The 27,913-nt window shown below is 55.8% G+C and overlaps 1 protein-coding gene and 1 non-coding gene across 3 annotated transcripts in view; one reads left to right on the top strand and one right to left on the bottom strand.

The window, feature by feature from the left end:
- Positions 1 to 17,603, bottom strand: part of JAKMIP3 (Janus kinase and microtubule interacting protein 3) — a 93,083-nt gene extending 75,480 nt beyond the window's left edge. Inside the window, exon 1 of one of the 2 annotated variants that reach the window (XM_025273847.3) lies at positions 17,469 to 17,603. The gene's annotated coding sequence lies outside the window, so the exon portion shown is untranslated. Of the gene's footprint in view, positions 1 to 2,587; positions 3,307 to 17,468 lie in introns of those variants that run through there. The other variant, XM_044935502.2, reaches the window with a different exon arrangement.
- On the top strand, positions 9,891 to 9,962 carry TRNAG-GCC. The gene has a single exon. It is a non-coding gene; the product is annotated as a tRNA-Gly (tRNA).
- Positions 17,604 to 27,913: the final 10,310 nt, after the last annotated feature.

Below are 27,913 nucleotides of genomic sequence, written 5' to 3'. Positions count from 1 at the left end.
CCCTTCTACTGGGTATGTCAGAACAATCACACTGCTTTCTCCCTGATCTTCCAGAGCCGGCCTGTGTCTGCTTCTGCTCACCCACTCCAGGGTCACCTGCCGGGACCCATCTTCCCATTCCTCCTGACTGGGAGCTGGAGTCACATCATTCCAAGCCTCAAACTAGGGCGAGGCACGGACTGGGCTCCTCAGGGTCTCCTGAGATGTTTCCCTACAGGAGGGAGCAGACTCACAAGGTCCGGGTCATCTCACGGGGCCACTGGGTCCTTCAGTCCACGCTCAGGAAGGGTCTGAGTGTTGTGCGAGGCCCAGTCCATCCAGCTACGTTTTGCCTGCTCTCTGCTTTCCCATGAAGATGCAGCTCCCTGCCCTGGGAAAGCAGCCCCTCTCCCCACCAGCATCAGCTGCAGTCCTGGGCTCCCAGCAGGGTAGGGGGAGGGGCAGAGGGGGCAAGTGAAATTTCCTCTCCTGGCTCCCAGGTCGACTGAGACTGGCTGCTCTCTCTCTCCCTTTCTTTCTCTTCACCCTCCCCTGTAAAATGAGCCGGGAGAATTCTGGTTGCTTCCATCCCACGTTCAAGGGCGTGGAAGAAGCAGAGTCTCCCTCACTGGCTGCCTTGCCAGCAGCTCCATTTATCTCAAGCAGCAGCCCTGCCCCAACACACAACGCTTTTAAAATGTCCGCTTCCCTCTGGCTCTGGGGTGAGGTCAGATTTCTCCTGGGAGCTGAGCCGGGTGGGTGAGCCTGGCAGGAGAGGCAGGTGGGTGGGCAGGGGTGGAGCCTGGGGACCGTAGCCTGGCCCCCTACTCTGAGCCGCAGCTCCAAGAGCCCACCTGCCTCTGCTGGTGGCCACCATGTACATCCTGAGGCTACTCTTGCAGCTCTCTGAAGCCTGGCAGCTCCAGTGCCATCCCCGAGGTCAGATGGTCTGCAGAGCTGCCCTCCAGGCTGGGGAGGGACAGACACAGAGGCCAGAGCCTCTGGCCCTCCTTCCCAGGACGGCTTGATCGTCCACGTGTGGCCACGTACAATGCCGTCTTTATTTAGAAATACGTGAATGCTGGAGTTTTCAGAGTCCATCCTTGTGTGCACGAGGGACCATTCACACTTTCATCCTCAGTAAACCTCCCTCCCTAGAAGGAGAGAGACTCAGTCGATCTCAGCTCAGGCTGGAGATGGGACACCCCGCCCCACGGGCCCAGGGTGAGCCCGCACGGACGCGTCACCCAGGCCACCACCCGGCCTGCTCCTGGAAACTGATCTCTGTGTCCCCTGGGCCTGACGGCACCAGATGCTTCCGGAAGAAAGCTCTTGGGGAGGAAGGGCTCTCCTCCCGCCCACAGGGAGGGTCAGCAAAATGGAAGCGTGTTCTGTGTTCTAGCCAGGGCACTGCTGCTGAAGCCCGCGCGAGACAGAAGCCAAGGCCTTTTCATTGGTGGCTGAGCAAGTCCTCAGGATCAGGCAGGAGAGAGCGGTCACTCAGGAGTGTGGACCTGAACCTTTCCCACCCCAGGAGCCAGGGGGAAGAGCACCCTGAGACCGAGGACACCGGCCTGTGAATACGGAGCCACAGAGGGGCCCCCGAGCTGGCCAGGCAGCTGGTTGTGGCGGAATCCAGGCCAGAGCTCTGCTTCCGAGTGGGCCTCTCGTCAGGACCAACTGCGACCTCCCAGCAGCCCGCGTCCCGCCCCACAGCTTCTCATGCGATCCTGTTCCCCTTCCCACACTTGCATCCACAGGGCATCCCGCGCCCACTGCGTGCCGCAGGGTCTCGGAAGCACCTCCGTGGCTCTACCTGGTGGGTCCCGCATCTCTGAGCTTCACCTCCTGGGTGTGTGTGGGGCGCTCCCTCAGGGAAACAGAGGGAACTCAGCCTCGCGCCCTCTGCCCTCCCGAGGCCGTACACACCACATGCCTGGGGCCCTGGCACACCTGTGCCCCCGTGCAGGTAACACAGCCATGCACCTCAACTAGCTCCAGAGTCCCTGTCAGCCACAGCATCAGAAACGAGCCCCTGTGGGTCCAGTGGTTAAGACTCCCGCTCCCAATGCAGGGATGGCAGGTTCAATCCCTGGTTGGGGATCGAAGATCCCACATGCCACGCAGCCAAATTAAAAAGAGAGAGAGAGAGCAGGTGGGAGGGAGGGAGGCTCAGTGGGGAGGAGACATGAGTATAGGTGCAGCTGACTCACACCTCTCTACAGAAACTAACGCAACATCGTAAAGCAATTCCCCTCCAATTAAAAACAAAACCAACTTGCTCTCGTAATCTTATAATTTGGAAATAAAACACGGTTATATGTAAAAATAATAATGAAAAGAGAGAAAGAAGCTAATTCCTAGGCCCCCATTTTCCGTTTCCACCCACAGCTGCCAAGCAGGTCCCTCACCGGGGGGGGCAGCCCTGCACCTTGAGTCACTCCTGGTCTGCAGCTGGGCAGGCCACGCCCCCTGCCTGCCACTCTCACGAGGGTCCGAAGCCCACACTCCCCATCAGGCAGCCCCAAGGCCCTGCAGTCAGTTACCCAGGGAAGGGTGGGTGCAGCTTACACGCAGGGGTTTAGCACATAGCTGGCTGAGCCCCTACCTGGCCTGGGAGCGGCTGGAGCGTGGTCCTCCTGCTGGGGCATCCCTGGGCGCCCCCCTCCCCGCGCCTGTCTGTCGAGGACACAGTCCACTGTGCCGAGCGCTAATTGGCTCGTTTCATCTGAAGCCACAGCGGAGAATAGGCGCATTCACGCTGGGCCAGTGAGGCGGACGCTGTCCCAGGCTGGGACTGGACAGACGCCTCTGTCATGGGGTTAAAAACACAGGACACAGCTGCCCTTGTTCCCGCTGTGGGTGCCCAGCCCCCGGCCCCACAGCCGGCCAAGCGGGGAAGCAGGTAGGGAAGACACACGAGCGCTGGGGGGAAAGCGACCCCAGCAAACGCTGCAAAGTCCCCTGGAGTCTGCACGCACAGGGCAGGGAAGGGGGACCCCCGCAGCCATGCCGGTGCCCCAGGATGGCTGTTCCCCAGGCACCCCTGAACCCCATTGGCAGGAAAGGGGTTCCTGCTCCACAGACTACATCCCAAATCATGAACCCCACATCCAGACCCTGAGAAGATGGTCATAGACTGAAACCTAGTGCCAAGAAAATACAGGACACACTGATGCGTGAGGCATCCCCTCAGTGCACTTCAGTAGCTCAGTCATATCTGACTCTTCACGACCCCATGAACTGCAGCACGCCAGGCTTCCCTGTCCATCACCAACTCCCGGAGTTACTCAAACTCATGTCCATTGAGTTGCTGATGCCATCCAACCATCTCATCCTCTGTCGTCCCCTTCTCCTCCTGCCTTCAATCTTTCCTAACATCAGGGTCTTTTCAAATGAGTCCATTCTTTGCATCAGGTGGCCAAAATACTGGAGTCTCCGTTTCAGCATCAGTCCTTCCAATGAATAGTCAGGACTGATTTCCTTTAGGATGGACTGGTTGGATCTCCTTGCTGTTCCCTCTCCATAGATGCCAAAGAACACTGCAGAAAACTGTACCGACCATCTCAATGCTAAGATGCATGTTTATCCCACTGAACTACCTGGTCACACCTGTGGAGAGGTCCTTGGGCATGGAAGGGCCTTGTCCATCCTGCCATCACCTGTCTCCTCACCCACCCCCAACTCAGTCTGGGAAAACCTTCTGTCTGTGGGCAGCTCTGCTGAAGACCCACAGTTCAGTTCAGTTGCTCAGTCGTGTCCGACTCTTTGTGACCCCATGAATTGCAGTATGCCAGGCCTCCCTGTCCATCACCAACTCCCAGAGTTCATTCAAACTCATGTCCATTGAGTTGGTGATGCCATCCAACCATCTTATCCTCTGTCGTCCGCTTCTCTTCCTGCCCCCAATCCCTCCCAGCATCAGAGTCTTTTCCAATGAGTCAACTCTTTGCATGAGGTGGCCAAAGTATTGGAGTTTCAGCTTTAGCATCAATCCTTCCAATGAACACTCAGGACTGATTTCCTTTAGAATGGACTGGTTGGATCTCCTTGCAGTCCAAGGGACTCTCAAGAGTCTTTTCCAACACCACAGTTCAGAAGCATCCATAGTTTCACGCAAAGTTCAGTGGAGATGGTGTCCCAAAGGAGGCATGGAAATAGGTCACTGGATAGTGCTCCTGCCTGTGGGCCCCTCCAGCAGCGCCCCCTCCACACCTGCCAGGCTCAACCGGTGTCTCCTCTGGGGCGGAAGCTCCATGAAACCGTGGTGCCCTCTTGGGTGCCCCCCACTAGCTCCTGGTTGCACACGGTCTGGGGGTCCCGGCTCAGGGGCCGAGGCCCAGGGGGGACACACACTGTGTGGAAGGACTTCCCCCAATTCGGAGCATGTTCACCTACAGGAACTGCCTTGCAGCAAAACCCTTGGAGTCAGCTGGTTTCGACCTGGAACATCCGCTCTTGCGCTGGCGAGCAGCAGGGATCAGCCCGGGGATCCGAGAGTGGGCTCTAGTCCAGCCGTGGGCGTCCGTCACGAGGTCGGTCCTCTGGGAGACACATGGCAGAGGAAGCGGGCAGGTCAGGAGTGGCTCCTGGTGAAGACCCACCAGCAGACTCTCATTTCTTTTGTTTTAATAGATATATAGAATTGTATTGATTTATTTAATTAGACCATGCTGGGTCTTCCTTGCTGTGCAGGCTTTTCTCTAGTTGGGGTGAGCGGGGTTACCCTCTAGTTGGGGTGACTGGGGGTTACCTCCAGTCGGGGTGAGTGGGGTTACCCTTTAATCGGGGTGAGCGGAATTACCCTCTAATTGGGGTGAGTGGGGTTACCCTCTAGTTGGGGTGACTGGGGGTTACCCTCTAGTTGGGGTGACTGGGGGTTACCTCCAGTTGGGGTGAGCAGGGTTACCCTCTAGTTTGGGTGGCTGGGGATTACCTCCAATCAGGGTGAGTGGGGTTACCCTTTAATCGGGGTGAGCGGGGTTACCCTCTAGTTTGGGTGGCTGGGGATTACCTCCAATCAGGGTGAGCGGGGTTACCCTTTAATCGGGGTGAGCGGGGTTACCTCCAGTCGGGGTGAGTGGGGTTACCCTTTAATCGGGGTGAGTGGGGTTACCCTTTAATCGGGGTGAGCGGGGCTACCCTCTAGTCGGGGTGAGCAGGGTTTCCTCCAGCCAGGATGAGCGGGGTTACTCTCTAGTCAGGGTGAGCAGGGTTACGCTGTAGTCGGGGTGAGCGGGGTTACCTTCTAATCGGGGTGAGCGGAGTTACCTCCAGTTGGGGTGAGCGGGGTTCCCCTCCAGTCGGGGTGAGTGGGGTTCCCTCCAGCCGGGGTGAGCGGGGTTACCCTCTAATCGGGGTGAGCGGGGTTCCCTCCAGCCGGGGTGAGCGGGGTTACCCTCTAATTGGGGTGAGCAGGGTTACCTCCAGCCGGGGTGAGCGGGGTTCCCCTCCAGTCGGGGTGAGCGGGGTTACCTCCAGTCGGGGTGAGTCGGGTTACCCTTTAATGGCGTGAGCGGGGTTACCATCTAGTCGGGGTGAGCGGGGTTCCCTCCAGTCAGGGTGAGCGGGGTTCCCTCCAGCCGGGGTGAGCGGGGTTCCCTCCAGCTGGGGTGAGCGGGGTTCCCTCCAGCCAGGGTGAGCGGGGTTCCCTCCAGTCAGGGTGAGCGGGGTTCCCTCCAGTTGGGGTGAGCGGGGTTCCCTCCAGCCGGGGTGAGCAGGGTTCCCTCCAGCTGGGGTGTGCAGGCCGCTCTTGTGGAGCACGGGCCTCGGGAGCTCAGGCTTCAGTGGCTGCAGCTCGTGGGCTCAGTAGTTGCGGTTCCTGGGCTTTAGAGCAAAAACTCAACAGTCATGGCGCACAGGCTTAGCTGCCCCATGGCATGTGGGATCTTCACGGACCAGAGATCGAACCTGTGTCTCCTGCATTGGCAGGCGGATTTACCACTCAGCCTTCTGGGGAGCCCCAGACTTTAATTTCTGACTTTATCTGCTGCTTTTAGAAAAGAGTCCCTCTGTTCCTTCAAGGTCTTTTTAAAAGGCCCTCCTCTCCCTTACTACATGGAACGAGAGTGTGGGCAGACCTGGTGGGCAGAGAACCAGGAAGCAGCTCGTTTCCCCCTGCTGACCAGGGTCCCAAGTGCAGATGGAATTTTTTTTAAAAAAGAGAGACAGTGAAGCCGGAGCAGGCATTAATTAAACTCAGGCGGCCGGTTCGCAGGGCTGGGACCCACCAGCGGTGCGCCAGCTTGCTGACAGCAGGTGTGCCGGCACGTCCTTCCGTCTCCTTCCAAACCTGACTTCATCGCGGCCTGCGGGCTTCTTGGCAAAGCTTTGCTTTAATCTCCTCCCAAATGTTGCCAGGAAAAAAAAAGATGTTGGATTTTAATTGATTCAAGCCATTTCTCAAGCCAACTGCTCTAAGCAGCACTTCTCAAGACGAGTCACCCACATGTGCGAGTGGCTGTTTCCTCCCCACGGCATCCTGGGGACGTGCTCACAGGCACAGCACTCCCGGTGGAGCAAGAACGTGCGGCTACCTCCCAGGGAAGTCTGCCCTTCCCACCTGCCGCTCTGGCTCCAGGAGGAAGAACAGGCAAAGTAGACAGCCGCGGTCCCAAGGAGTCTGCCTCAAGGTGGCCCCAAGCAGCCGATGCCCTGCAACCCAGGTGGAGGGCTTGCCTGCGTCCTCAGTGAAGGTGGGGGTGCAGGGCTCTGGGGGGCCTGGTTTGGAGCCAGGGAGAGGGTGCTGTCCGTGGTGCTGAGTTCTCCCACCTCTTCCCAACCTCACTCCCCGACCACGCCCAGGGGCGAGCTGACCCCACCCAAGCAGATGCTGCAGTCAGTGCCGCTGGTCCCTGACTCACACCTGGCTTTGCACGTCGGCCCCGCAGTGGCTCTGTCTGGACTCGTCCACGGCCCGCCTGCCCGCCCAGTCAGCCCGACAGCTCTCCCCTGTGTCCGCCAGCACCCTAAGCTCTGGCCTGGCCTCCTGGTTGGTCTGTGCCTGTGGGATGAAAGGCAACAGAAACATTAACCCAGAAGCTGCTCGCTGAGCTTGTCTGCATGGGAAAGCTCCCTGATGGCTCTCACACAGCCACCCGCCTTTCCGAAGCTCTTGGTGGACGGCCCCTCCCAGGCACGCCCCTCACATTAGCTGGACTCTCCCCAGAAGCCCTGCTGGTCTCTCCAAGCCGTGGCCAACGCAGCACTGGCGCTGGGGTGAGCAGCTGTTTCGGGGTGCACACACCACACTCCCTTCCAAGGGTGCGGGCTCCTGGTCCACCCAACATCGTTTCAAGTGTGGCCTTGAAGCCATGACAACGTGACCTCAAGCTTGAGCCCCACTCCACAGCCAGCTTTCTATTTATGGCTCCATCCTGGACAGAAACCATCATCTCCAAACTCTGCAACACTCCACAGGGGCAAAAGACAGTGTCCGAACCTTTTCCAGGTAATGGTGGGCTGGTTAGGTGAGAATTTACTCACTTCCCATCTAGAGTCAACAACGATCCTGAGAGGCCAAATTCCAGGGCCCGTCTGGACAGAGAGACAACCCATTATGGAAAGACCAAGGCAGCTTTCACCTACAGCCAACAGCTTCTGGGAGGAGAAGGAGAATGGACCTGCTCCAGGCCCAGGGGGTGGGGTCTCCCTGGATACCTTCCCAGGGCTAAGAGAGGGCCAAAGGGCTAACCGTCGGGGGCAACCATCAGGGGCCCCTCGATAACCGTGCTCACCCCCATTGCCCCGCATCCCAGACCACGGGGCTCAGAGGGTCTGCTGTGGACGAAGCAGCAGCTGCAGCAGGACGCCCAGCCCTGAGGGCCCCGGACACCAGAGGCCTCGCATGACGTGTGACCAGCGGGCAAGGGTGTCCCGGCGGGCAAGCGGTCCCTCTGAGAAGGGCCTGCTGGCCTGAGACCTCAGGGACAGTGACGAACGCACAGTTCGCGACTCCAGGGAAGCCAGGGGCAGGTGAGCAAGAGGCCCGCACCGCCTTCAGACCCAGAATTAACAACTCTGATTACAGAGCACCAGCTCTTTCTGTGTGTTAAATAGATTTCAATTTTTGGAGCAGCTTTGGGTTCACAGCACAACTGAGCAGAGCAGAGTCCCCAGACACCCTGCCCCCCACTAAAGTCTCGTTTTCTTTTTTTTTTTGGCCCCATCATGCAGGATCTCAGTTCCCTGACCAGGGACTAAACCCAGCCCATGGCAGTGAGAGCGCTGAGTTCTAACCACTGGACCGCCAGGGAAGTCCACGGTTCTATTTTTGCTTTTTTTAAAGAAATAAGTTAGAACCTTGAAAACAACTGCATGGAGTATAAAATAATGAGACATGAGGTCCCAAACCTGAATAAAACAGAGAGCACTCTCAAAAAAACAAGTATAAAGCTGGACTTTAAGCCCAACAGACACCTGATGGCACAGGAGTGAATGGGTGATAGAAGATGACCCGGAAATGAGCAGAGAAGGCAGGATGCAAGAGAGGTGAGAGGGGCAGAGACAGGAGGAGACGGTGTCTCAGGAGGAAAAGGAGGGAAAATCTCGGACGCAAGATCTGTGCAGATGTGACTGGGAAGTCTCTGAAATTGATGAAAGACAACCATCCAAAGAGTCAATGTATGTCAAAATCTAGACTCATCATGATGAAACTTGAGGAAAAAAGAAGCAAAGAGAAAATAATAAAATCTGCCAGAGGAAAAAAGCTTCTGTTCGAAGGAAGGATAGTTAGACAACTGACCAACTTCTCATCAGAACAGCAGAAGCCATAAAACAATGGAATAAAGGAGTAAATGTGCTTTAAAAAAAAAAAAAAAAAACAAGAATTGTACCCTCAGTAAAAATATACTTCATCCTCATTCTTCCTTTTTTTTGGTAATTGTTTTTGCTGTGCTGCACAGCATGTGGGTGTCAGTTCCCCAACCAGGGATCAAGCCCGGGCCTTATGCATTGGAATCACAGAGTCTTAAACACTGGACTGCCAGGGAAGCCCTTTCACACTCATTCTTGAAAGAAAAAAATGTTCAGACCAAAAAAAAAAGAAAAGAGAAATTGAAAGTGGATGCCAACACTGAACAAAGGGAAGTAAAGGATTAGCCTCAGGATGTTTGGTCCCAGTGGACCTTTGAGAGGCCAGGAGAACAGAAAGGCAGCAAAGCACTAACTACCCGAGGAGCTGCAAAGCTAACAATGATTTCCAGGGCTGCTACAAAGCAGACAGATGACAGCGAAATGCCAGACAACAAAACATCAAAGCTGCCAGAGGGAGAAACTGAGGTGAAGTCAGTATTCCGGGTCCTTGCATGACCTGGGACGAGGTTCTGGCTCACTGCAGCCTTCTAAGTTAATGACGCTGCTAGACTCCCCTGGCGGCCCAGCAGTAAAGAGCCTGCCTCCCAGCGCAGGAGACCCGGGTTGGATCCCCGGGTTCGGAAAATCCCCTGGAGAAGGAAATGGCAACCCACTCCAGTATTCTTGCCTGGAGAATCCCGTGGACAGAGGAGCCTGGCGGGCTGCAGTCCACGGGGTCGCAAAGAGTCAGACATGATTGAGCGTGCGTGTGCATGAAAATAATAGAAACCAGAATATACAGGGTTTAAAGAGAAGACGGGGGAAAACCCAGTCAGTGCAAATGAAGGCAAGAAAGGAGAAAAACAGGTGCGGCAAATAGAACACAGAAAATAAGAGATTTCAATGCAAATGCATCAATAGTTCCGTTAAGTGGAAATGAAGAAACACACTTCTGAGCTGGAGGCAAAGTGGCAGTGATGATGTCACCATTTTTGAAGCTCCTCAAATCTCCTCTCAACACAAAATGTAGTGACCGGAAAAGTAAAACAAACACCTTCCCCAAAAGATGACAAAGCACTGCCTCTCTTATGATCACTACTATCGCCTTAACAAGGACTTCCCTGGTAGCTCAGAGGGTAAAGCATCTGCCTGCCATGCAGGAGACCTGGGTTCGATCCCCGGGTTGGGAAGATGCCCTGGAGAAGGACAATGGCAACCCACTCCAGTATTCTTGTCTGAAAAATTCTATGGGCAGAGGAGCCTGGTGGACTATAGTCCATAGGATCGCGAAGAGTTGGACATGACTGAGCAACTTCTCTTCACATTGCTCGAACAAGGTGCCTGAACAAGCGCTGGTTTAGGACAGCCTTCTTACCTCCCTGGGGCCACGTGGTCAGGAATGTGGACAAAGCTGAGCGGGGGTGGGGGTCATTCCTGCCCCTGGCAGTGTCTGGAGAGGCTGCACCCCAGCCAGCCGCCTGCTTCCACTGCCTAGGTTGTGAGGGGTCTGCTTTGGGCAGGGGATGAGAGTGCAGGGTCCCTCACCTGCTACTCATGACGTGGCTACGCCTCAGGGTGGGCAGCCCCAGAGCGAGCCTGCTGAGAGAGCTCTGCAGAGGCTGCTGGTTTCCCAACACCTAGCCCAGTGCCTCGCAGCATCACAGTCTGGCCCCACAAGGGGCCCAGATGCAGCTTCAATCCGCTGCCCTTATCTCCAAACCACCACCACTCCCCGCTAAGAAACAGCACAGGAGCCAGTAAGGGTGGGACAGAGACTTAGGACTGGGGACTCGGAAACCGCCAGCAAGTGTGAACCTCGAGACGGAGCAGGCCCCCCAGGGTGGAGGCTTGGTGGGACAGCCAGCCTGGACCAGAGGATAAACACATTTGCAGTTCACATGAGAAAAACAATGACAACAAAGGAAAGCCCTGGCATAAGCAACGCTCAGTGATAAATGGCAGCATAGAGAAGATCCACGCACCTGGGTGCCCAGTCGCCCAGTCGTGTCTGACTCTCTGCGACCCTGTGGACTGCAGCCTGCCAGGCTCCTCTGTCCATGGGATTCTCCAGGCAAGAACACTGGAGTGGGGTGCCATGTCATCCTCCAGGAGAGCTTCCCACCCAGGGATGGAACCTGCATCTCCCGCATCCCCTGCATTGGCAGGCAGATTCTTTTACCACTGAGCCACCTGGGAAGCCTGTACATGCACCTTATATCATAGGTCAAAAGCTAATATATAAGGAACTTCAGAAAATTGAGAAGACAAATCCAAACAGGCCCAGAGGGAAAAAAAAAAAAGGAAAAAATAGGCAAGAGCTTTGAATAAACTGCTCACATAAAATGAAATGCAAATAGTCTTTAAATGCATGAAAAGATGTTCAACTTCACTCGTGGTAAGAGAAATGCAAATAAAATACACTGGCATCACCATTTCTCCCCTACCTGGCAAGCCCCCAGAAGTTTGACAACACTGTCTCTTTTGAGGCTGTGAGAACGAGGCTGGTAGAATGCCACACAACAGGCGGACTCCTGGGGAGGGGCTTTTGGCAACATGTAGCAAAAGTCATTTTACACAGTCATTTTACTTTTGGACTAGAAATCCCACTTCTAAGAATCTAGTTAAGATATCCTCAAAAATGTATGAAAGCCATGTGCGCTCAGGCATATTCACAGAAGAACTGTTTCTAGCAGCAAAAGACGGGAAATACGCAGATGTTCGGAGCCTGAGAGATCAGTGTCGAGGCTAAGATCCAGCCCCTGGGGGAGTGCTGCACAGCGGAGAACAGGATCAGGCAACCTCCACACCCAGTGAGCTGAGATCTGCACAGACTGGGCACAGCGATAGCACAGCCAGGCACAGTGGGTCCCTTCTCCCCCGAAACAGGACGGGGAGGCAGAAATACACACGCATGGCCTGTATGATGGCTGACTGGAAACATTAGCTGAAGACGACTCTAAAGGACTCCCCCGGTGGTCTGCTGGTTGAGAATCGGCCTGCCAATGGTGGGGGCATGGGTTTGGCCCCTGGCCTGGGAGGATGCCACGTGCTCTGGGTCAGTTAAGCCTGCGTATGTCAGTCGGTGAGCCGAAGCCCGAGAGCCTGTGCTCCACAAGAGAAGCGACCGCAATGAGCAGCCCATCCGCCGTAACTAGAGAAAGCCTGTGTGCGGTGACAAAGGCTCAGGGCAGCCAAAAAGAAATTACCAGCAGAGAGAGAAGGTGGTTAAAAAGACAAAGGAGGAGTTGGTCTGCTCGGGACAGACTTCAGCTCATACCTTTATGTATTTCAGCACACAACCAAAACAAAATTAAATGAGCATGAAGGGAAAGCAAAGCCAGTCCTAAAAAGTGAAAGCAAAGTGAAACAAATGAACTTGGTAAATTAAAGACAAAAAGCAAAGCAAAGAAACCAAGCCTTTTTAAACCAACCACAGTGTTTTAACACATTGATATTACTTTGAAACAAGCAGAACACAGTGAAGAAGTAGTCTTACACAAGTCATTAGGAGCCAAGAGTCTCAGCCGAAGAGAAAGGAGATGGAAAATAAAGAAATAATTATCTGCAGTTTTAAATTTGAATTAAAAATTTCAGTATAAAATCATGATACATTTTATCTTAAAATCATTTCCAGTCTTGTCCTCTGGCAATCCGGGAAGTCGAGACCAAGGCAGAAGTCACGAGCTCCCCTGCACCCAACTGCCTGGGGTTTTAGACATTTCGCTGAAAAGACCAGGCGCGCCCAGGGAGAGCGGTGATTCCAGGCTCTGCAGCACTCGGGCCAGGTGAGCCCCGCAGACCAGAGCTGGAGGAGGCGGTGCAGGCCCGCAGGGGTCTGGAGCCCCGCAGCCCAGAGCTGGAGGAGGCGGTGCAGGCCCGCAGGGGTCTGGAGCCCCGCAGCCCAGAGCTGGAGGAGGCAGTGCAGGCCCACAGGGGTCTGGTCAGAAGGGTGCAGGGAGAACACGCAGGAAAAGATGTGTGGACGCGGGGGCTGGCAAGTCTCAGAAAAGACACAAAAAGAAATAACCACACACACATAACAACATACACACACACACACAAAACCTGGTCAGTCACACTTTATCAAATGTAACACTTCTGCTTATCAAAGGTCCACTTAAGAAAACTGGGAATTCCCTGGGCGTCCAGGGGTCAGGACTCCGTGCTTTCACTGCTGAGGCGCGGATTCAATCCCTGGTCAGGGAACCAAGACCCCACAAGCTGCGTGGCACAGACAAAACAAAACACGGAAAAAGAAGAGGGGAAAGCAATGGCACAGAGCTAATGCTGAGAGCTTAAATCCAGGGAAACTTTCCATGCACAGAAAAAGACCTGAAACCTACGCATCGCAAAGCGGGTAGTGTGTGCCTAGAAGAATAAACCCGGACCAGCCAGCTTTGAAACGTTTCCAGTAAAACTGCTAGACTTCAAAGCCAAAGGTAAAATCCCCAAGGCCTCCAGGCAGAGAGAGCGGAGTCGAATGTGACCAGTGTCACGTAAAACCAACACAGAAACAAAGAAACAATGGAAAACATTTTTTGAAAAGTTAAAACACCACACACACGAAACCTCAATGAAAGAAACCATGAACCAAGGACTTTGGAACTAGCCAAGCCAAGAACATCTTGTCGTTCCAGGAAGGAAGAGAGAAATGAGAGGGAAAAAAAAAGTAACTTTAAAAAAAGGAAAAAGAAAAAGACGGGGCTGTTGGGAGCCCAGCAGCAGCCTGAAGCTGCCCATGAGGCTGGACCGTCTGGATCCTAACCCACAGAGCAAAACCATCCCTGTGTACCCACGGATGCGGACAGACAATCAGGGAAACGGATGCGGCGAGGACAAGGCTTCCCCCGAGGAGAATCCCACCAGCGAGGAGAAAGGGAAGCAGTGCCGGGGGCCCGGCAGCAAAGAGCGCGGCCGTGGCTCAGACGCAGGACGTGCGGTGCTGCGCTGGTGAGTCAGGACCCAGGGACCAGGGACCAGGGTTTGTGCATCTCAGAGCATCTCCCCAAGTGTGCACCGACCAAGAAAGGAAACCGGCACAGCAGCTCAACACCACTGTCAGTGAGCTGAGAGGACACAGTGACCTCCAGACACATTCGTGAAGCCAGGCGCGTGGGCACTGGAGGGCGGGGGGCAGGGGTGCAGTGGGACATGTCTGGCTAAAAATGCACATCACACTCCCATCCCAAGAAGGAGCAGGGAAACTCACATCAAGGAGCATGGTGGCTCAGACGGCGAAGAGTCTGCCTACCATGAAGGAGAACCCAGTTGGATCCCTGGGTCAGGAAGATCCCCTGGAGAAGTGAATGGCAACCCACTCCAGTACTGTTGCCTGGAGAATCCCATGGACAGAGGACCTGGAGGGCTGCAGTCCATGAGGTCACAGAGTCAGGGACGACTGAGGCACTTCCACTTTCCAAACAAGCAGTCGGCACAGTTCATAGAAGCATCAAGCTTCATAAGAGACAAGGCAAGGCTCCGGAGGGCCACAGACTGCAGGAGACCCCGTCAACAGAACGGGGTTGGGGGGGTGGTCCTGTGTAGGCCCCGGGACAGAAAAGGGGGGCCAGTGGGGAGCTGGGGCCGCGTGAGGAGGCCTGTCTCCCAGTGAACCGCACAGGAGTGCCAGTGACTGTCCCGGTTCTGAGCACGAACTACATGAAGATGTTAGCGTCAGGGGAACCTGAAGAACTTGGTGCTATTTTTGCCACTTTTCTGTAAGTCCAACATTAGTTACATGTAAAGCTTCAAAAAAATATATCTGGAACATGTACACCAAGGGAGCCTCCTCAGAGAAGGGGTGAACTCCGCTCAGCTGCGTCTCCGAACCCCTGTGAGGCAGAGGCAGGCGGAAAGTTCCCCGACCTCACCCACCCCTAATCACTCCCCAAAGACCCCCATTCCCACAGACCATCGCCTTGCGGGGCACGGCTTCAAATATGAACTTGGGGGGACATAATTCAGTTCAAGCAGTACTGTGAGCGTGCAGGAGTTACCTGTGCAGGTGTTAACCGGGAGCAGTACTGATTGTCTTGGTCATCCTTATCTCTGATTTCAGAATTTCCTTTCTAATCAGGGAGTGGGGGAGCCAAGGGGGTCCAAGCGCTCACCTGGTATACCTGTGAAGATGTGGGAGGGGCCCATCGCACATGGGGAGACTTGAAGAGGGCCCCCAAGATCCTGCAGGAGCTGAGGGGACCCAGTGCTCATCTGAGTCCCAGAGGAGGCCAGTAAGGGAGGCCCTGGCCTGCAGGGTCTTCACTGGATGCTGCTGTAGGGGACCTGGCCGGCCTGACTGCCCAGCGCCACGGAGGGAGCGGGGGTCCAGGGCAGCTTGCACAGAGCGCACCCGTGTGACAGCCTGAAGATGCCTATTCCAGGGGCCAGTGGGCCAGGAGGCTTGACCCCGTCACTGAGGTCAGCCACAGGCAGGTCACCCTCAACAGGAAATGCTGGCTGGGCCTTAAGGACAAGCCCTCCCACCTTTGCCCTGGACTGCCCGGCACAGCATGGTACTGGCGCTAAGTCCAGCTCATAGCTGACCGAGCCCTGATAGGAAGGCTCCAGGCCCGGGGCCCTGCCGGGGGGCAGGGGGAGCATGCAGGCCAGCTCTCCAGCTTTGCGTGGAGAGGCGGTCTTCAGAGCCCTGCGCTGGGCAGCGCGGAGGGGAGGGCGCAGGCCGGGGCAGGGTGGAGGCCCAGGCGGAGGTCCCGTCTCTGGACTGTGCCTGAGAGACGCGAGGCACGCTGCTCGTCTGTGACTCGGACAAGGGCCTCCTGTGCCCCGGGCTCAGGCCCCTCGCTTCCGGAAGGTTCACTGTGAGACAGTCTTTCTGCACATTCCAGCTCCTGAGGACATGCTCCGAGCCTGGCTCCCTGGCCGGACCCCACCCTCGGGCCTGTCCTGAGCCCTGCAGTGCCCTCCTCTCAGGGTGACACCCGTGCACAGGAAGAGAAGCCGGGGTGGCGCCTGGCGCGCAGCAGGGCTACGCAGTGAGTGGCATCCTTAGCACGATGTCCCTCTTCCTCACTTTTTTCTCTCTTGTGACAGTTTTTACTGTTGTGCCACGTGCACAGCTGCCCAGACCCTGCAAGTATCATGAATGCAAACTTAGGGTTTCGAAATCCCGGACCCGGAGGCTTGCTGATGGTGATGCCACGAGCTGCCTCCTGAAGGCGCACCAACCTTCCGGTGACGTGTTCTGGAAACGCTCAGAGAAAGTGCAAGTGGTAGTCACTCAGTCGTGTCTGACTCTTTGCGACCCATGGACCATGTAGCCCGCCAGGCTCCTCTGTCCATGGGATTCTCCGGGCAAGAATACTGGAGTGGGTTGCCATGCCCTTACTCCAGGGTGTCTTTCCCCTCCTGGAGATGGAATCCAGGTCTCCCACGTTGTAGGCAGATTCTCCACTGTTTGAGCTACCCGGGAAACACTCGTTAATACAAAGGAGAAATGTTGCTCCTTAATACAAGAAGGTCTATCTGCCATAACTGTGGGGGAAACACTGCAGATATTAATAGTTGCCAAATCAAGTCTTAATTCAGGGACACAAATCAGCTTTCAGAGATGCGCAAAGGGCTAGGAGGGTCCCAACCCCTGTATTTACTCCACTCTGAGCCGAGCAGACACCCTGCCAGGCACCTTCCCTCCCCCTCCCCAGGTGGGCAGTGGTTCTCCACCCAGGTGGGCGGTGGTCCTCCTAGCCCCTGACAGCCCTGCTCCCTGGCAGCTGGCGGTCAAGGGGCACTTCCCATTCCCGCTGTCCAGCAGCTCAGAGCTAGGACCTGCGGTGTCACCCAGGCCCCTGATACCTGCAGACAACAAGCGGTAGAGAAGCGCCCGCGCGCTCCTGCAGCGCAGGAAGAGGAAAAGGAATCAGAACCTAAGATGCGCAGCAGGAAGGAGCTGCTGAGAAGCGGATCCGCTTCTCCCAAGACGCAAGGTCAAAGGGAGGGGCAAGTTTTTCTAGGAAAACTGGAGGCCGGCGCCTCCTCTCTGGCTTCTGACAACCAATCAAACCCTTCATTCCGCAGCTTCCGATTCTGTGAGCATCCGACAGCTGCGTCGCCACCCCCGGAAACGGGAACGCAAGAGGTTAACAACTGGACAGAAAAAAAAAAAAAAAATCGCCAAGGCCGCGCCTTCCCGAGGTGGGCGACGCATGAACGCCTGAGTCGAGGCCCCCAGGGACCACCTGCGCTCCCACCCAGGCCCAAGAGGCCGCGGCGCAGTGGGGCCTGTGCGCCTGCTGCCGGGCCCCGCCGGGTCCCAGGAAACAAGCACGGCCCAGAGCGGTGGCCGAGGGCCCGCGGGGGCACCTGGAGACGCAGAAAGGACCCCTGCCCCCCGCGAGGGCGGCTCGGGGGCGCAGGACCCCGGCCCGCGGGATGTCACCCCCCCCACCCTGCCAACTTCGGGCCACCCCCGGAGCCCCTCCGGGCCACCCCAAGGCCACCCCCAACCAACCCTGGGCCACCTTACAGCCACCTGCAGACCACTCCCATCCCAGCCCTGGTCCACCTCCGGGCCGTCTCCCGGCCGCGGGCGGGGACGAGCGTGCGCTGCCGGCCCGCCACCCCGCAGCCACCCTGCCGCGCAAGGCGCGGGGGACTCACGGTGCCAGGCGCGGGCGCAGCGCGGAGGCCCGGCAGGGTCGCGGCGGCGCGCGGGGACGGGGGCGGCCGGGGCTGCTCACCGAGGCTCCCCGCAGGAGGGCGGCTCCGGGGCTCCGGGCGGCGGCGTCCGACGGCCCGGCTCAGCCATTGCAGTGGCGCTGCGGCGGGCGGGGGGCGCGCGTCACCGCGGGCGGGCGCCCCAAACCCCGGCGCTCCCCGCCCTCCCCGCCCCGGCGCGCGGCCCCGCCACACCCCCGCCCCACCTCCTCGACTCCTTTTCTGCCCCTCCGAGTCCTTTCAGGGGCAGGTCTGCGGTCTGTTAAAATCGGGAGACCTCGTGGCCGAAAGTAACCCGGCTGCGGCGGGGAGAGCTCTGTGCGGCCCACACGCCGCACCCGGGCGCGCGGGTTCTTGGGGACGGTCGGGGGGGATGGCTCACCCGCACTTCAGTCGGAGAGCAGCCGCAAGGGATGGTCGCACGTGTGTGTTTAATGTTCATTCTCGGCAGCCCGTCTCCAAATGCTGCCTGTCCCTGCTCGGAGGAGGGAGAAGTGGCTTTTGGAGCCTCGCGGGGAGTAAATGAGCCTTGGCTCCGGGATCGGATACCCAAATCCATGGTTAGGCCGCCCCTCCAGGGCCCCCTGGCGCCAGGACCCCCGCCGCCGCCGCTCCATCCTTCGGGGCCCGGAGCGGGGAGCGGCCGGCCTCACCCCCACTTCTTGGAGTTGCTGGAGAAAGCACAGTTAACAAACGTGGCAGGAAGGGTGAATCGTGTTTACCGAAACCTGTGTACAGGGGGAAGCTCCCCGGTGGGACGCGTTCCTTCCCCGGATGCCAGGACATACAACCGGCCGATGCCAGCGTCCGGAGCTCAGACGGCGAATGCGGGCCCTAAAGTGTGCCGGAGAAGGGGCCTGACGCTCGTTGTCCCGGCTGTGCTTTCTGGGCACAGGACCGCCTGTGCGGTTTATCGGCTGCCGGCTGAGAACACGTCTGAGAGACAGAAGCTTGGGCCCTCAGGTTGCCCGTCTGAATGACAGACACCAGGGAGGTGGGGGCCGCATGGGTGTCAGGCCCCTTGGTTCCTTGGTGAGCGGCGATCGTCCGGGGGTTGGTTAGTGTGAACTGAAGAGGGCACTCAGGAAGGCTCCCGACAGGAGGGAAAGCCAGGCCGGGATAAGCGTCCTCTCGGGGAGGTCCCTGGAGAAGGAAGTGGCAGCCCACTCCAGTATTCTCTCCTGGAGAATCCCATGGACAGAGGAGCCTGGTGGGCCGCAGTCCGTGGGGTCACACAGAGTCGGACACGACTGAGTCACACACACACACACACACCCACACACACGCAGGGAGGTCCCGTGGGGTGCAGCAGGCTGGAGCCCCAGCGTGGGACCCCACAGCCCCCATCGCTCCGTATTGGTCTCACCGCCCATAGACTGTGCGCTGGGTGGCAGCTGTAGCCAGACTGGCCTTGGGGAGAGGCCCAGGGTGGTCACCCGCAGACGGTCTGCATCTGTGCCCCACTGGCACTTCTCTCATGGCTTTTTGTGCAAAGAGTGGACTGGCTGGACAAGGCAGCTGACCAACACGGGCAGAAAGGGCCATCTTCTCCACCTGACTGTCCAGCACGTCCTATGCAGCAGAACATCCAGTGAGATGCATGTGGGAGCCTGAAGTCCATCTGTTCCTGTACTTCTTCCCCAGGCCTCCTTAACCCTGAACCCCCAAACCCATTCCTTCAGTCCCTGACCATCAGTGTAGACAAATATCTCAGTCAACACTCCCCCCGCCCCCAAGGAAAAGCAGGGGACATAACCAAATCTACTGCTCGAAAGTGGCCCACTGGGTAGACCTGCCATCACTGGGGCCAGTCAAGCCCAGCTGTGACGCCGTCAGTCCTTTTCCGGCCGGTGCCAGCTCAGCGTGATTACAGCAGGCTCTATTTTCATTGGTCAGCAGACTGTTTTAGGGAACTCCCCATAAAACCAGGGGCTTCTCTCATAGCTCAGTTGGTAAAGAATCTGCCTGCAATGCAGGAGACCTGGGTTTGATCCCTGGGTGGGGACTATCCCCTGGAGAAGGGAATGGCAACCCACTCCAGTATTCTTGCCTGGAAAATCCCATGGACAGAAGAGCCTGGGGGGATACAGTCCATGGGGTCCCCAGACTCAGACACGATTTATGGACTAAACCACCATAAAACCAGAGATGCAAGTGGAGGGCGGAGAGAGGGCGCCTCCAGGGGAAGCCACCCGCTCCTGCAGCTTACCTGGGCCTTAGGTGAGCTTGAGGGCAAACTCAGGTTAGTCTGCTGGGGCTACCGCCCACAGACGGGGCCTTAAACAACAGAAATGTGTTTTCTCACAGTGCTGGAGCCTGGAAGCCCAAGGTCAAGATGCCTGCAGGGTTGGTTTCCCGCGGGGCCTCTCTGGTGAGGGTTAGTGTTGGCTAGGGTCAGCGTCCAGTGATTCCCTGAAGGTCTGACTGTCTTCCTCTCCCCGGGGCTCAGTGTGAGGACGTGGCTGCAGGTCTTTCCAGAAAGGCTGAGAGGAAGGTTGCTGCTGTGTTTTTTAACACCCTGGGGCTAGCACAGGATCCTTCCCCGGGAATGCCCAACTTTTCCTTAATTAGGACTCTGGGTCTGCAAGCTGATTCAGGTCTGACCAGTGAGCGAGGGCCGTAGCTTCTGCGCAGTGACTCAGGCCTGGCTGTGCTCACTAAGGACCCAGCTTGCTGCTTCAGTTAAATGGATCGAGGTGGCCCTCGGTGGGTTTCCCATCAGCTTCAGCCCTGGGGACCACGTGTCGTTCACTGTCGCCCGAGGTTCCTGTGGGTCACATCTCTGCTCTTCTGCCGGCCGAGGGAACTGCAGCTCATTCTGTACTCAGCGGGGAAGAGCTGGCAGGGGTCCTCTGCTCTGCAAGGTCCAGACTGTCCCTTGGAGTCAGGAAGCCCCTGCCTCGCTGACCCGCAGAGAACAGCCCCTGCCTGCCCCGCTTCCCCGAGTCGGGGGCTTGTCTCACCAATGTCTGCACGTGGTAAGTCCATCCAACATGCCTGGCTCCTAAAGGAATTGCTCTCATCTCAACTTCATTCCACACTGAGTTTGGATTTTGCTTAAACCAAAGGACCAGACACTGAGTCCCACTCAGATTGCTCCAGCTAGCCCAGGGAATTCTGCTTATTCATGAGCAAGCAAATCCATGTTGAGAAATTAAGCCCGATTTAGCAAACGTATTTTTAAAAGGGCTGGAAGCTGAAAGTCTGCTGAAAAATAGCAGTTGTAGGGTAGATAAGTAGTTTCAACGTATCCGCTTGTGGATACTTAGTAATAACAAAGGGGAAAGAGTGTGCCTACAGTAGAGAAGCTAGGCAGACACCAAATCAACCCGAAAATGGAAGTTACATCTGCAGCCGGACACATCAAAACCAAGTGCCTCAAAAGAGGAGACCTGACTGAGAAAAGCACAGTTTCATTTCTGCCGTGTGCTTACCCAGATTCACACTTGAATCTAACTGTGAGCGAACGTCTGACAAACCCAAACTGAGGGACGTTTCCACAAACTAACTGCTGGCCTCTGCCTCAAGGTCATGAAAACCAGAGGCTGGGGGACTATGCCAAACAAAGGAGACTAGAGAGTGACAACGGCCGCTCGGGGTCCGGGCCTTTTCCCCCCAGAAAAGCGTTTTTAGGAGAGTGAGGAATTGGAACAGCAAGTAACATTTCCACTTGAAACCCCTGAGTTTGATAGTTACACTGCAGTTATGTGAGAGCCGGTCTTTGTTTGTAGGAAATACACACTAAAGTTTTGGGGTGGAGGGTTGATGCTTAAAAATTACTCTCAAATAGTTCAGAAATGACATATATATATGCACATATGCATGTGCATACATGGAGAAAGAGATGAAGCAAAGTGGTAAAATATTAACATTTCGGGAATCTAAGTATGCAGCAATTTTTTGTAATATTAGTGCAATTCTCAGTAAGTCTAAACCTATGTCAAATTTAAAAGATCTATATATATATGTTTTATATATATATGGAAAACTGGTTCACTTTTCTGTACACCTGAACTAACACAGCTTTGTAAGTCAACTATACTTCAATAAATTTTAAAAAATAGCATAAATGAAAGTTTTTTAAAAGTTGTATTGCTCCCACCATGACCTCATATCCTTAGATTACATTTCTACACATATTCCCCACAATTTTGTCAAAATATATTAGCAAATTCTGCAATTTCTTTAATGTGCAAATGTAATTCTTCTCAGGTTTGACTTTGTTTTTCAATTTATTTTATTGAAATGCAGTTGATCTACAATATTGTGTTAGTTTCTGGTGTACAGCAAAGTGATTGAGTACTGCACATTATATACACTGGTTTGAGTCTGCTAACCGCAGACTCCCGACCCATCTCTCCCCCACGCCCTCCTTCCTGGCCACCACAAGTCTGTTCTCAAGTTCTCTGTGACTGTGTTTCCACTTCGTACATAAGTTCATTTGTTTAGATTCCACATATAAGTGGTATCATATAATATTTGTTTTTCCCTGTGACTTCCTTCACTCAGTATGATCATCTCTAGTTTCATCCACACTGTTGCAAACGGCACTATTTCATTATTATTATTATTTTCTGGCTGAGTATTAGTCCATGAGGCCTTCCCAGGGGGCGCTAGTGGTAAAGAACCCACCTGCCAACACAGGAGACATAAGAGATGCGGGTTTGATCCCTGGGTTGGGAAGATGCCCTGGAGAAGGGCATGGCTCCCACTGCAGTATTCTTGCCTGGAGAATCCCGTGGACAGAGGAGCCTGCAGGGACTTAGCACGCACACACACGCACACTGTCCCACGGTGTGTGTGCACCACGTCTTCGTCCACTCATCTGCTGACGGCCGTTCAGGTTGCCTCCGTGTCCTGGTTACCGTGACTAGTGCTGCCGTGAACGTACAGACGCGCGCGTTTGAATCGCAGTATCTGTTTGTTTATTTGTGGCTGTGGCGTGACTTTGTGGCTGCATTGGTCTTTCTCTCGTTGTGGTGAGCGGGGGCTACTCTCTTTTCATTCATTCACCACACCCAGAGAGTAGTGTTCTCACTGCAGTGAGAAAATTGACTCAGAAAAAAAGAATTTTTTAGAACATGAATGAAAAAAGTCTTCCCCCAAATAAAACCCTGAGCACAGATGGCTTCATTGGCAATTTCCACCTAATGTGAAAGGAACAAAAGATAAAACCTTATACAAGCTCTTTCAGATAATAGGGGAAAGGCTAACAATCCCTACTCTTTTCATGAGAGTAGCAAAACCTGATGAGAACAGTGAGAGAGATTCCCTGATGGTCCAGTGGTTAGGACTTGGCGCCTTCGCGGCCGTAGGCCTGGGTGCAGTCCCCGGTTGGGGAACAAAGACCCCACAAGCTGAGATGTTCATCAGAACAAAACAAACAAGAGCAGTGAGAGGAAGGGAAGTCACGAGTCAGTGTTACGTTAGTGACTGAGTGAATCTGAGTGGGGAAATGGATGCAGGAAAAGCAGCTGGACAAAATTCAACGTTGATTCATAATTTTAAAAATCTAGGCAAATTTGGATTTGAAAATAATTTTTGAAGATGGTAGGATTATATAAAAAAAAAGAAAGAAAAGAAAAGCAAAAGCCACCTTGAGGACTATCATAGTGGAGTGACCATCGCAATAAAATAATGGAGGAGAAATAAGCATGCTCACAGCCAGAGATCCTACTCTACATTCTGTGCGGGCCCTAGATGTCATAGTCCTGGGTGATAATAGCAGTGTACATGAATTTCAGGAGAAAGACAGGCTCTTTCTTTTCTCCAACACCTTGTGTATGCTCTGGCTTCTCTTCAGAGCATATAAATCCTTCACCTTTTACAGGGTACCACACAAAATTCAAAGCTAAGCCAAATCAAATGCTGCTTAGGTGTATAAGGTGATGCAAGTACAAAGAAAGTGAGGAGGTGCTTGCTGTCGGAATCAGGACAGTGGCTGCCTCTGGGGAGGGGCCTGCAGAGGGCTTGCGGGGAGGCGTGTTCCCTTCCGGACTGCGGTCGTGATCTCATGAGTATTTATTTTATAATTATTCTTTACGTCTCACACATACGACCTATAGATTTCCCCATTTTGCATGAAATACCCTGGTTTTTTAAAATGCCAGTGGAAAACCAGGGATCTCCCACAAGAGCAAATAATCACCGGAGTGGAGGGACGTGCACGAATCGCCCCTCTCCCTCACTTTTCCGACACTGAACTGAGTCCAGAGAATGGGGGTGCCCTGCCTCCAGCCGCACCCCTGTGCCTTCCTGAGTCCCAGCCCAGAGTCCTTTCAACGCAGGAAGTACTGATGTGTTATTGTGAAGAATTCCCTGGCTGGAGCCCAGTAATTTAAATGCCAGCATCTTTAGGTGGAGGATCACGCCATGGGTGTGGCACCTGGGGGCAGAGGTCCCCCCTGCCCGCCTCCTGGGGGTCCTGGTGGGGCTGTGGGAGGTGGGCTCTGTGCCCGAGGCCGCTGGAGCGCTTCGACCCCGCAGGGCCCCAGCTGGGGCCCTGGGCTTCAACAGCTGGCCCGGGCGGCCGCTGCTGGTGGGTGGGAAGCTTTCAGGCGTGTTCCAATAGAAAAGCTAACGTGCTGACCGTGTGCCATCCAGCAAGACGGATCATGGCTGAATCCAGGCACCCAGGACACGGTCCGGCCCATCCCTCTGCACTCCGTCCAGCGTCTGCCCACATGGTGGCTCTTCCAGGTGGCAGGAGGTCAGGCACTGCAGTCCCTGGATGCCTGCCACCCCGGGACTGCTCCCCGGGGGGCTGGGGCAAACACCTGTGAGCTCAGCTGAGCCACTCAGACGGAGAGCAGAGCATTTCCAGAAGAAACCCAGGAGGTGCAAGGACAGCAGGGACTGTCCACTGGGACAACTTGGAAGGAGCCCCGTCTGCTCCAACACCACACTTTGGCGGCTCTCGGCGATCTGTCCTTCAGCGTAACTCACTGAAGCTGACTCAGACTCAGTGAGTCAGCCCCTTGGGTGCCCTGGGGGCCCCACCGCAGCGTCACACATGCGAGACCCTGTTTCTGAGTGAAAAACACCAGGCTGTCTGGTTGTTCCGATGTTGGGCAGGTGTTCGTGGAGGATGGACAAGGTACCGGACGCCGTTCCAGCCTCTGTCCTCAGGGAGCTCATGTTCCAGGGGGAGGAATAGGGAGATGTTAAGTCATCAGCTGGTAAGGCTTTGGAGAGAGGTTCACACAGGTAAAGCAGGTGAGGAAACCCAGCGATGGGTGCGGGGGGCGGGAGTTGGTGTGTGTTCCTGTTTCACTAAGGAGGTTGGCTGGCCTGGCGAGGCCACATCTGAGTGAGCAGGAAGAAAGAGGGAGCAGGGCCGGGCTCTAGGGGTAGAGCATCCCAACAGCGGCAGGCAGTGCGGAGACCTGAGCTGTGCGCCGGGACGGCTGCAGTCACCAGAGCCGACCCGCGTGAGCACCACTGAGGTGCCGTGGGCCTGCCGAGAGCTCGTGCTCAGACTGGACATCCTAGGGCGCCCCAGACGCCCGCCAGGGCCGGGACCAGGTGGGCAGCAGCCTCACAGGTGTGAGCCCCAGGCAGAGCTGCCGCTCCGTGCTTCCGCTTCCTCACCCGGACGTGGACCTGCTGCTTGCTGCTCGCTCCTCCCGTCAGCTGCAGGGGGCTGCCTGCACCTGCCGTCTGCCGTCCGCGGGCCCCAGGCCGGCAGCAGTGCCGCTTTCCCGCCCCGCCCAGCACCTGCGGGCCCATCTCTCAGCCTTCAGCCCGCTCGGTCTGTCACCGCGACGTTCCCCCGCCGCACAGTCCGTCCATCCATCCCAGCCTGGACACCCAGGGCTGAGCTGTGCAGACCTCAAACTTGACCAGGCCCTCTCCCAGCTCCTCCCAGCCCGTCTTCCGATGGTCTTTCCTGCAACAGGAAACTCCCCTTGCTGTGCAGACTGCAAGCTTATGTCCTGGGAAATTCCCTTCTTTTCTCGTCCCTGCGTCGACTCCATCAAGGAATCCTGTTGGCTCTGTCTTAGAGCCACTGTGCCTCAGGTCTGACAGTTTCTACCCTTCCACCCAGCCCAGGGCCAGGCCGCCATCCTGGACTCTTGCCTCCCCCTGAGGAGTGGTCCGCTCCCACCCTTGCCCCTGAAGTGTGTTCGTGCCATGCCTCTGCCCAGTGGCTCCCTCCGGCCTCCGAAGCCCCCCTTGCACCCGTTTGGTCCTGCCTCTGCCCAGCGCGCCCAGGCGGCTCCCTCGGGGCCTCTGCACCAGCTGTCCCTTTCCCCGACAGCGGCTGACTGACTCCCTCCCTGGCTTCCTTCAAACCTCTGTGAACTCCCAGCCATGTCCTTACCGCGCTGTCTGTCTCCGCTACACAGTTCAGCCCCTGAGACGTGCTGTGCTCACTTGAGTGGGTGTCTTCATGTGTCTCTCCCCACGAGGCACAGGCTGTCTTGGTCCTGTTCACGCTGTGCCCCCAGACCTAGGACAGTGCCCACCATGGAGCGGGACAGACCCGCGCGAAGACCAGTGCAAACAGTGGCCACACTTTCCCACGTCCTCACCAGCCCGTCCTGGTCCTTTAGCTCTGTGTGCATCTTCTAGAAATGCAGATCAGACCACACCCGTGCCCTGGGGCAGGCACTATAAGCATCTCCCGGACATCTTATTATGAAAATTCCCAAACACATAGGAAAGGTGAAAGAAGTGCCCGTGAGCCTGCACATGCTCGCCGTCTGGAATCGCCTCCCCAGAGTGCTCCAGGGCCATGCCCCAGAGACAGCGTCCTCCGACACTGCTCACCATAGACTAGCTCAGCCTGGAGCGTCAGAGACAATCTTTCGTGTAAGGCTTCCAAAGGGCTGCACGGATCAACAGTTTGTTCCTCACTAATACTGCATGGGATGCTTGTGTGAATTCACCACGGTTTGCTTCTCCTCTCCTGTTGAGAGTCATCTGGGCTCCTCCCACCTTGTGTCTGTTATGAATAAACCGCTGTCAACACCCTTGCACCAGCTCCCAGAGCGCTTGCCGGATTCTGCATCTTGGACAGCAGGAGGCGTCCGTAAGCCAGTGGATGGAAACCCGATTCTCCCCAAGAGGAAGCACTCTTGGTACCACCATCCCTCGAAGTGGATCGCAGGCAGAAGTCAAGCCCTAGACTTGTCAGACCGAAGTCATCAGAAGCCAGTTGTCCAAGGGATGTCATGGGTGCCCCACGCGTGGATGGGTCCTCACGATCCAGGGAGGGAGGCTGCCTGGGAGGAGGGGACCAGGGGAAGAGGCCTCGCGGCGCCCCGGGACCTGGCACAGATGTGCCACAGGCGTCGTCTCGCCAGGCCCGGCACGGGCATCCTCCCCGCGTGCTTTGCGGCGGGGGTCCTTGGGGAGTGCCCACGGGGCTCCCGCTGGTGCTCCCCTGATCTCTGTATTTCTGGGTGAGCGCCTGTCTCTCCTGAGGCGTGTCCTGGGCTAGAAGGCCCTGGAGAAGCTCCATCTGGACAAGAGAGGTGAGGCATGAAGGGGTGTGACGCAGAAAGGCTGTTTTATGAAAATATTTATTTCTGGCTGTCCTCGGTCTTCACGGCTGTGTTCGGGGAAACACGCTGACTGAAACTGCCCACCCTGGACAAGCACCACAGTGATTATCTGCATGAGTGATCTTATGACAGGAGGGCCTGGTAAGGAACACAGAACTAACAAGCCACCAAAACTGGAAGAGCTCGGGAAAGGTCAAAAGGAGATGCTACATGTCCTTCCACCTCCCAGAACCCCCCTCACTGGCCTCCACCTTGGCTGAGCGATGCGTGCACCACCAGGAAGGACTCTGAGTCAGCATGACTGGCCAAGGACAACCCGGAAACTAATCCCATCACCATAAACCCCAAGACTGCGAGCCACGTGGCAGAGCAGTCCTCCTGGGCTCCCTCACCCTGCTGCTGTCACCTGGCACCCCTTCTCAGTAAAGGCTCTTGCTTTGTCAGCATGTGTGTCTCCTCAGACAACTCATTTCTGAGTGTTAGACAAGAGCCCACTCTCAGGCCCTGGAGGGGGTCTTCCTCCCAGCAACAGCAGGATGCAGCTTTTCTGTAGCTGTGGTGAGCAGGGGCCACTCCAGCTTCAACAGTATGTGAACCAAGAACCTCCAGGTGGACAAGCTGGATTTAGAAAAGGCAGAGGAACCACAGGTCAAATTGCCAACATTTGGGTCAGAGCAAAAAGCAAGGAAATTCCAGAAAAATATCTTCTGCTTCATTGACTATGTGAAAACCTTTGACTGTGTGGATCACAACAAACTGTGGAAAATTCTGAAAGAGATGGGAATATCAGACCACCTTATCTGCCTCCTGAGAAATCTGTATGCAGGTCAAGAAACAACACTTAGAAACGGACATGGAACAACAGACTGGTTCCAAATTGGGAAAGGAGCACATCAAGGCTGTATATTGTCACCCTGCTTATTTAACTTATATGCAGAGTACATCAAGAGAAATGCTGG

The sequence above is a fragment of the Bubalus bubalis genome, chromosome 23 (assembly GCF_019923935.1).
Source record: "Bubalus bubalis isolate 160015118507 breed Murrah chromosome 23, NDDB_SH_1, whole genome shotgun sequence".
Taxonomy (NCBI): domain Eukaryota; kingdom Metazoa; phylum Chordata; class Mammalia; order Artiodactyla; family Bovidae; genus Bubalus; species Bubalus bubalis.
The sequence above is the reverse complement of the archived record's forward strand: the minus strand, read 5'-3'. Positions and strand labels throughout refer to the sequence as shown.